Genomic DNA, 7,500 nt, shown 5'->3' with positions numbered 1-7,500 from the left:
ATCATCAACCCAGGCATTATTTTATTTGGTCTTTGTTACTACAATCACGTTATAATCCTTACTGTTATCACCCTAATCTACAGATAGGTGGTCTTATCATGTCCTATTTGGTGGTCGTCCTACAGTTCCGCTGAAGGTGTGACGTCAGAGGTCAAGGCAGGTCAACAGCGTCTCGGATTTGGCTTTGGAATCACGTCAAGAATATGCATGTATATGTCTATGTACTTGTGTGTGTATGTAAATCCGTATTTATTTAACTGTTTGAGTATGTGTATATCTGTTAGCGTGGCGCGGTTAGCTAAATTGCAGAGAACATTATGGTATAATAAAGAATGTCGGAAAACTCTACGGACATTTTCACCAAGTTTCATTTACCTTGACTCCACAGTTGTAAGCCTAGTAACACCAAAGCAGGATGTCATCAGGATTTCTCCTGTGTTCTTGACGATTTTACGGGGATAAACCCCCTCAACTGGGTTGTCCTTATACTCAGAGTGTGCGTGGTGTGTGTGTGTGTACATACACCAAATTGTGTCGGATATTATGGTCAGGGACTCCAGAAAAAACAGTGCCTAGTAAAAATTACGAATACTGAGTGTGATGCTAAGGTAACAGGGTGCTGTACCAACGACCGTTGGCGAGACCTGGTGAATGTATGTGTGACAGCACTTGACCTGGCGCTCGCACCCTCCTCGCGCCCGACCGCAGGGAATTAATCACCCAAGAAGCGGACGGGACAACCACCCCCTCACTGTCCTACCATGGATGAGGGTGGGGACGTGCTCGATGCCCCCCAGTAACCAGTGCCAACTACCACCCCTCAACCCTCCACTCTATGGGAGGGATTGATTCCACCGAACATAGGGATGTGAACGATGTGGATTCGACTGCCGACCTGATGCTGATAACGAGGGATTCCAACTCGTTCAGACCAAAGGAAAAAGTGAAAACCATGCCGAATAACACCAGCAACCTGACCAAGAAAGCAAACGGAACGACCCAAAAGCGCGAACCCATCGCCCCCCGGGAGAGGTACATTAGACTGGCCTTTCCTGAGGACACGACTTCCGTCGATAAAATAAGGTGGATGAGGGAGGTCAGCCAGCTGCCGCCCCTCCAAGAGGAAGGCCCGCTAGACATGGTGCAGGGGATATCCTCGCGCTACGTCTATGTACGACGAGAACAACAACAATATGTGGCCCTGATGATCAATGGCACTTTTGCGGGGATCTCTCTGCAGAACAAAGATGACTTTCAGCCTAAAAAGAAAAAATACGGGGAATACCTGGTTACCAGGTTTCCGAAGGAGGCGGCGCCTGAGGAAGCACTGCATCTTCCGGGCGTTTTTAAAGCCCGGAGGATCTATAAGGACGGACAGCCCTTGAACAGGCTCATCATTGTATGGAGCGGTGAACAGCCGCCACCTACAGAGTACCAATTCTTTGGAAGATACATAGAGCCGAGCTCCATTCGACCGTGGTGCTCAGAGGTTGTAGTCTGCTACAAGTGTCAAGGTTATGGCCACGTAGCTAAATATTGCAGGAAGGACACAGCGTGTGCTGTCTGTGCAGGACTCACCAGGCAAAGGACTGCCCTGCAAGAAACGACAGAAAGGACAACGACAATGAGGACGCCGCCACCATCGTGAAGAGGTGCGTCAGGTGCAGAGCGGAAGGTGTGACGGCCTGGCACCGTAACTGCCCCCACAAACCGCCACGAGCACCCCCCCACCTGCCCCGACCGTACCCATCGACCGCGGAGTGGCGATGCCCAGACCAGACACACACACCCACCCTGGGCCGCGTGACGTCACCAACCCACAGGAATTCCCGAAACTGCCAGGGGGATTCCCTTCCCCGGAAACAGTGCCAGAGAACCATTGGTGAAAAAATCATGGAAATGGCCGAGAAAACAAGAAGCCTCAGGCAAGAGACTGCTGAAATGAAAAAAAGCATCAGGCAAGAGATTGCTGAATTGAAAAAAATGATAATGGAGAACAAAAGTGATCGTGTAGACAGGGAAAATGTGCGTTCTGATGATGTTAGTGATGTTGAAAATACGAATGAGGTCTCTGATATTATTATTACGCACGGCGGACCATCTGAAAACAGTGACGACAGTGACCGTAAAAATGACGCTGACGAAGATGCGAAGGAAACGGCCGATCTGTGGGACATCACTCAGAAAATGCTATCAGGTACGGATTATGCGTATAGTATCAATACGCGGAAAGCGCGCAAAACAGATAAATAAAGAAGATACAACACAAATACGTAATGCAGTACAAGAAATATTCAGACTAAAGAGTTTCATCAAACAGAAATTTGACCAAATCAGTTAACATAGGGTGTGATGGGGGACAAGAAAACAATTACTTTTCTTTCATGGAATATACGTGGTGTCAACCGTAGAATTAATGACTTGCTTTACTATATTCATAACAATAATGTTGACGTTATCTGTTTACAAGAGCCCTTCACATCAGTCACTAAAATAAAAACCGCTCCTAGAATTAGAGGCTACCACTCCTATACGAACACAGGAATGACAGGCCTATTGACTTATGTCAGTGACACCATACCGCATAAGTTGGTGCAGAAATCTAATGACAATAATGTGCAGTATCAGCATTTACATATTCGAACAGCCTCTGGGTTTTTCTCTCTGTACAATGTATACGCAAGGTGTAGAAAGTTTCAGACTGATTCACTGCCCAACTTTCAGAATCACGGCACAATATGCATGGGAGATTTTAATGCTAGACATTATACATTGGAGATAGTCAATGCAATGAAAATGGCGAAGAGTTCCGACATTTTGTGAACAACAGATCTATGACAGTATATGATACAGACAGGCAAACTCACGTGGCGGGGGGCAGGCTAGATTATGTAATAGGAAGGGATCTTGTGCATGGAAACGTCAGAAGCATGCTTGCAACAGAGCTAATCAGTGGCCTCCTTGCAATAGTAATGAGTTACGCTGTTGATAATACTCAGTCACCAAAAACAAATAGGGTCAATTTTCTATCCCCCCTTACCTTGAGCATCACTTTAAATCACGTATCTATGACTGGTACAATGATTACACAGTAACAAGTGTTGATAAATTTTCCATGGACATGACAACAGTGGTCACTGATTACTACAACACTTGGTCTGTCCAAAGAAAACCTTCAAGAACAGCACTCACAACGCTGCAAACACCTAAGTGGGTCGGTGACCCTACATTATTAAGGGAACAAAAGCGAGTTCAGGAGCTTTATGATATCTACAAGCAGGATAATACCCGTGACAACCTAATTGAATTTCTTAAGGCTAACAAAAACCTTCGGAATTAAAAACTCATTTCAGAAATGAACACTTTGAACAGTTCCTACAAAGCATTAACAATAACACCTCAATGTCGGAGGTCTGGAAAAAAATTAATCGAATTTCAGGCAAACCAACTAACACCCCGCAGTTCCATAGTCCTCTTGCACAAGCAGATATGCTCCTTAGTCAATGGTCTGGAGCGTCCAAATTGAGCTCACTTCCCACAAATATTCAGGATAACCTTAGTCAATCTAAAATTGCACGCAAATTTGCCATTGAGATTGGATGTTCTGATACTGACCCCTCAGACTTTGCTGAGATCACTGAGTGGGAACTGAACAATGCACTGATCAAAGGAAAAGCGTCCGCCCCAGGTGAGGATGGAATTACCTATAGTGTCCTCCGCCTTATAGCTCAGGTACCTGGTAATCCCCTTTTGCACCTATACAGGTTAAGTTTGTCACAAGGTATTCTGCCTGGCTCCTGGACACGCAGTCTAATCATCCCTATATCGAAATCAAACACTGATAAATACCGACCAATTTCATTAACCTCATGTGTATGCAAAGTTCTAGAAAGGATAATTTTGAACAGACTCAGGTACAGGTTACAAGGTAAATTATCTCACAGACTGTACGGATTTCTATCGGGACGTAGCACACAACATTGCTTTGCAGAGTATTTTTCACACTCTAATCCAGGGAAGCACACTGTTTTTCTTGACCTTAAGTCAGCTTTTGACATTGCAAACAGAGAAGTTATCCTAGAACAATTAGTAAGCTTTGGCATCCGGGGTAAGATATTGAACTGGATTAGAATGTATCTCTCGAACAGATCTGCAAGTGTCCTGTTCAGGGGAGTGAGAAGTTCCACTTCACAGTCTTTTGAGCTTGGGACGCCACAGGGAGGAGTTCTCAGCCCTATGCTGTTCAATGTCCTCATGCACAAGCTGGTGGCAGATATCCCACTTGGGGATGGTGAATCCATTATATGCTATGCTGATGACATATGCGTCAGAGCATCATCACAAGTGAGGATGCAAATAATTCTCGACAGAATCACAGCAAAGGCACATGAGTGTGGATTAGTCATTTCCGCTGAGAAAACAATGGCTCTAAACCCATGTATCATACCCCCACCCACTTTTCGCATAGGTGACCAGGAGCTTGACATATGCCACAAGTATAAATATCTCGGGGTGAATGTAAATGATGCAGACCTGGTCCTCTCTCTAAAGAAGAGACTCTGGGAGAGATTGAAACCTTTGAAAGTTCTTGTCGGAAGAGAACATGGCATCAATGTTAAGCTCGCTAGACTGTTTTTACTTGCTTTTATTAGGTCAGTTGTAGACTACCATGCACTGCACTTGTTGCAGTGTAAGGAATCAGAAATAGGTAGTTTGGAGGTAGTGCAAAATGAAGCTATGAGGATTATCCTCGGCGCCCCGAGAACAGAAAGGATAGTAACATGAGATCAGAATAAACTTACCATCCATTTCTGATAGAATAATATTTATTTCCACCATATTTGGGGTCAAAGCTCTGAGGGAACCCTCGTATCTCTCAGATTTCCAAAAACAACTGCAACATAAAATCACGCAAGTAGACGTGACAAATCACACACACGCGCGCCCTCTGATACACAAAATCTCCATGAACATTATAAAACTCAATGTTCCAATTAGTAAAATACCAAAAGGTCGCTCCATTCCACCATGGAAAAATTCAACATTGATCGTGCACCTTACATGTCTACCACAAAAAGCAGGGTGCATAACTGTGTGTTGAAACAAATTGCGCTAGCAACGGTAACGGAACACACAGAATCTATGGGTGATGATGCATATGAGTGTTACGCCGACGGATCCGTACAGTCTGGATACAAAGCTGGTTGTGCTTGCGCTGTATACAAAAATGGCTTACTACAACATCAAGTTAATATGAGAATACATGGGCCAGCACTACACAAACGGAGCTGGCAGGTATACTCCTCGCAACGGAATTCTTAATGTCTAGGGGCTCTGGAGTAGTTTTCTGTGACTCTCAAAGTGCTCTTCGGACGCTAAATTCTTTCAAAGCAGGTGGCGATGAAGAATTGTGAGTTGCATTAAGCGTAACGTAACCTATGCAACAGAGCGTAATTTCAACATTCAGTTTGTATGGATACCATCTCATGTTGGCATACGCAAGCACGACCACGTAGACAAATTGGCGAAAGAAGCCTGCAGCAAGGATATTGTGAACATAGATCTTGGGATGCCTCTTGCTAGGGTTGCACATATATTGAAAAGTTCTCATAAGGAAGAACTAGTAGATCTGATTAACACTCAAAGGCCTGAAAGCTGTACCATAAGGCACTACGATCAGTATAGGGATGGCAAGCCTTCCTATGGGTGGCACCGAAGTCAAACCAGACATTGTGACGTGGTTATTGCCAGAATACGTTTAGGTTACAGAATGTACTGGCAACTGCACGGTGCAAGAAGTGCAGATGAATCTAGATGTAGACTGTGTAACGAAGAAAACAAACGAACGCTTGAGCACTATATCTCGGAATGTCATGTGATACAGCCTTTCAGACCACCTAACATGAGGTATAAAGAACTATGTGAATATTTCATTTCATCTGATACATTTGGGAAAATATACTCGTACTATACCCTAAATTTACTATGTGATAACTCCCGTATGCAAATAACAGTGTTATTCAAACACAGTGGCAAAAGCATATGTAAGTAATAATTTTTGTATGATGTATGATTTATATTTATATTTTACCTTGTACAACTACAGTAGTTACAGACTACTGTACAATGTCAGATATATGTAAAACTGTAATCATGATTGCCCACGCCTGAGCAGATAGCCAGGGTGGTAAATAAACTTACTTAACTTAACTTAACTTGACTCCATTATTTGCTATGCCGATGATATTTGCATAAAATCCTCATCCGAGGAAAGAATGCAAGATATACTCTCAGCAAGAGCTATTGAGTGTGGCTTGATAATCTCGACTGAAAAAAAACAAGGTTCTTAACCCAAAGACAATCCCTCTGTCAAGGTTTCATATAAATGAGATTGAACTAGATCTCTGCCATCAATACAAATACCTTGGGGTGATTGTCAGTGATGCAGAGTTCATCAGAAACCTGAAGAAAAGCCTGTGGGAGCGGCTGAAGCCCTTAGGACACTTGTTGGCAAAGACCATGGTATCAATGTCAATATTGCAAGACTCTTTTATTTGTCATACATACGGTCAGTCATAGATTATCATGCATTGCACCTAGTGTTGTTCAAGGAATCAGAGTTGACTAGTTTAGAACATGTACAAAATGAAGCCATGAGGATCATTCTTGGTGCTCCTAGAACAACAAGAATTGTGAATATGAAAACTGAACTGAACTTAACCTCTGTTTACGAAAGAATATTATACATAAATACCACATTTGGTGTCAAATCAAGTAGAGAACCCCTCCATTGTACAGAGTTCCAAAGGCAACTAAAACACAGAACAGAGGAGCTAACTTTGCATGACAACACCGATTCATACTCAAATTCATGGATACAAGTAACATGTAAACACTTAGCTCAGCTGAACATACCCATAACTAAGACCCTACATGGACGTTCTGTACCCCCGTGGAAAATGTCGGACCTAAGTATATATTATACGACTGCCCCCCAAAAAGACAGTGTCCCCCCCCGCTATACTTAAGCAGTATGCACTTGCAATTATAAATGAGCATCTTGAAACTCTGTCCAATGCATATGAATGCTACACTGACGGGTCCTTGCACTCTGGGAGCAGAGCAGGATGTGCTTTTGTTGTATATAAAAACAATATCTTGCAGCACCAGGATCGTAGGAGGGCTCATGACTGGGCTAGGACTACGCAAACTGAGTTGGCAGGAATACTCATGGCCACCGAATTTCTATTGAATCAAGGCTCGGGGGTAATATTCTGTGATTCACAGAGTGTTCTCCAGGCTCTGAACACTCTAGACAAAGGTGCAGTTAATATCGCAAATGACATCAGGATACACGTGTATCGTGCAAAAGAACGAGGCCATGATATACGTTTTGTGTGGATTCCATCGCATGTTGGAATCCCTAGGCATGATCATGCTGATCGCCTGGCAAAGTCAGCGTGTGACAAGCAAATTGTGGATATAGATCTTGGGGTACTT

Source organism: Penaeus monodon, chromosome 35 (assembly GCF_015228065.2).
Source record: "Penaeus monodon isolate SGIC_2016 chromosome 35, NSTDA_Pmon_1, whole genome shotgun sequence".
Lineage (NCBI taxonomy): Eukaryota > Metazoa > Arthropoda > Malacostraca > Decapoda > Penaeidae > Penaeus > Penaeus monodon.
This window is presented reverse-complemented; position numbering follows the sequence as displayed.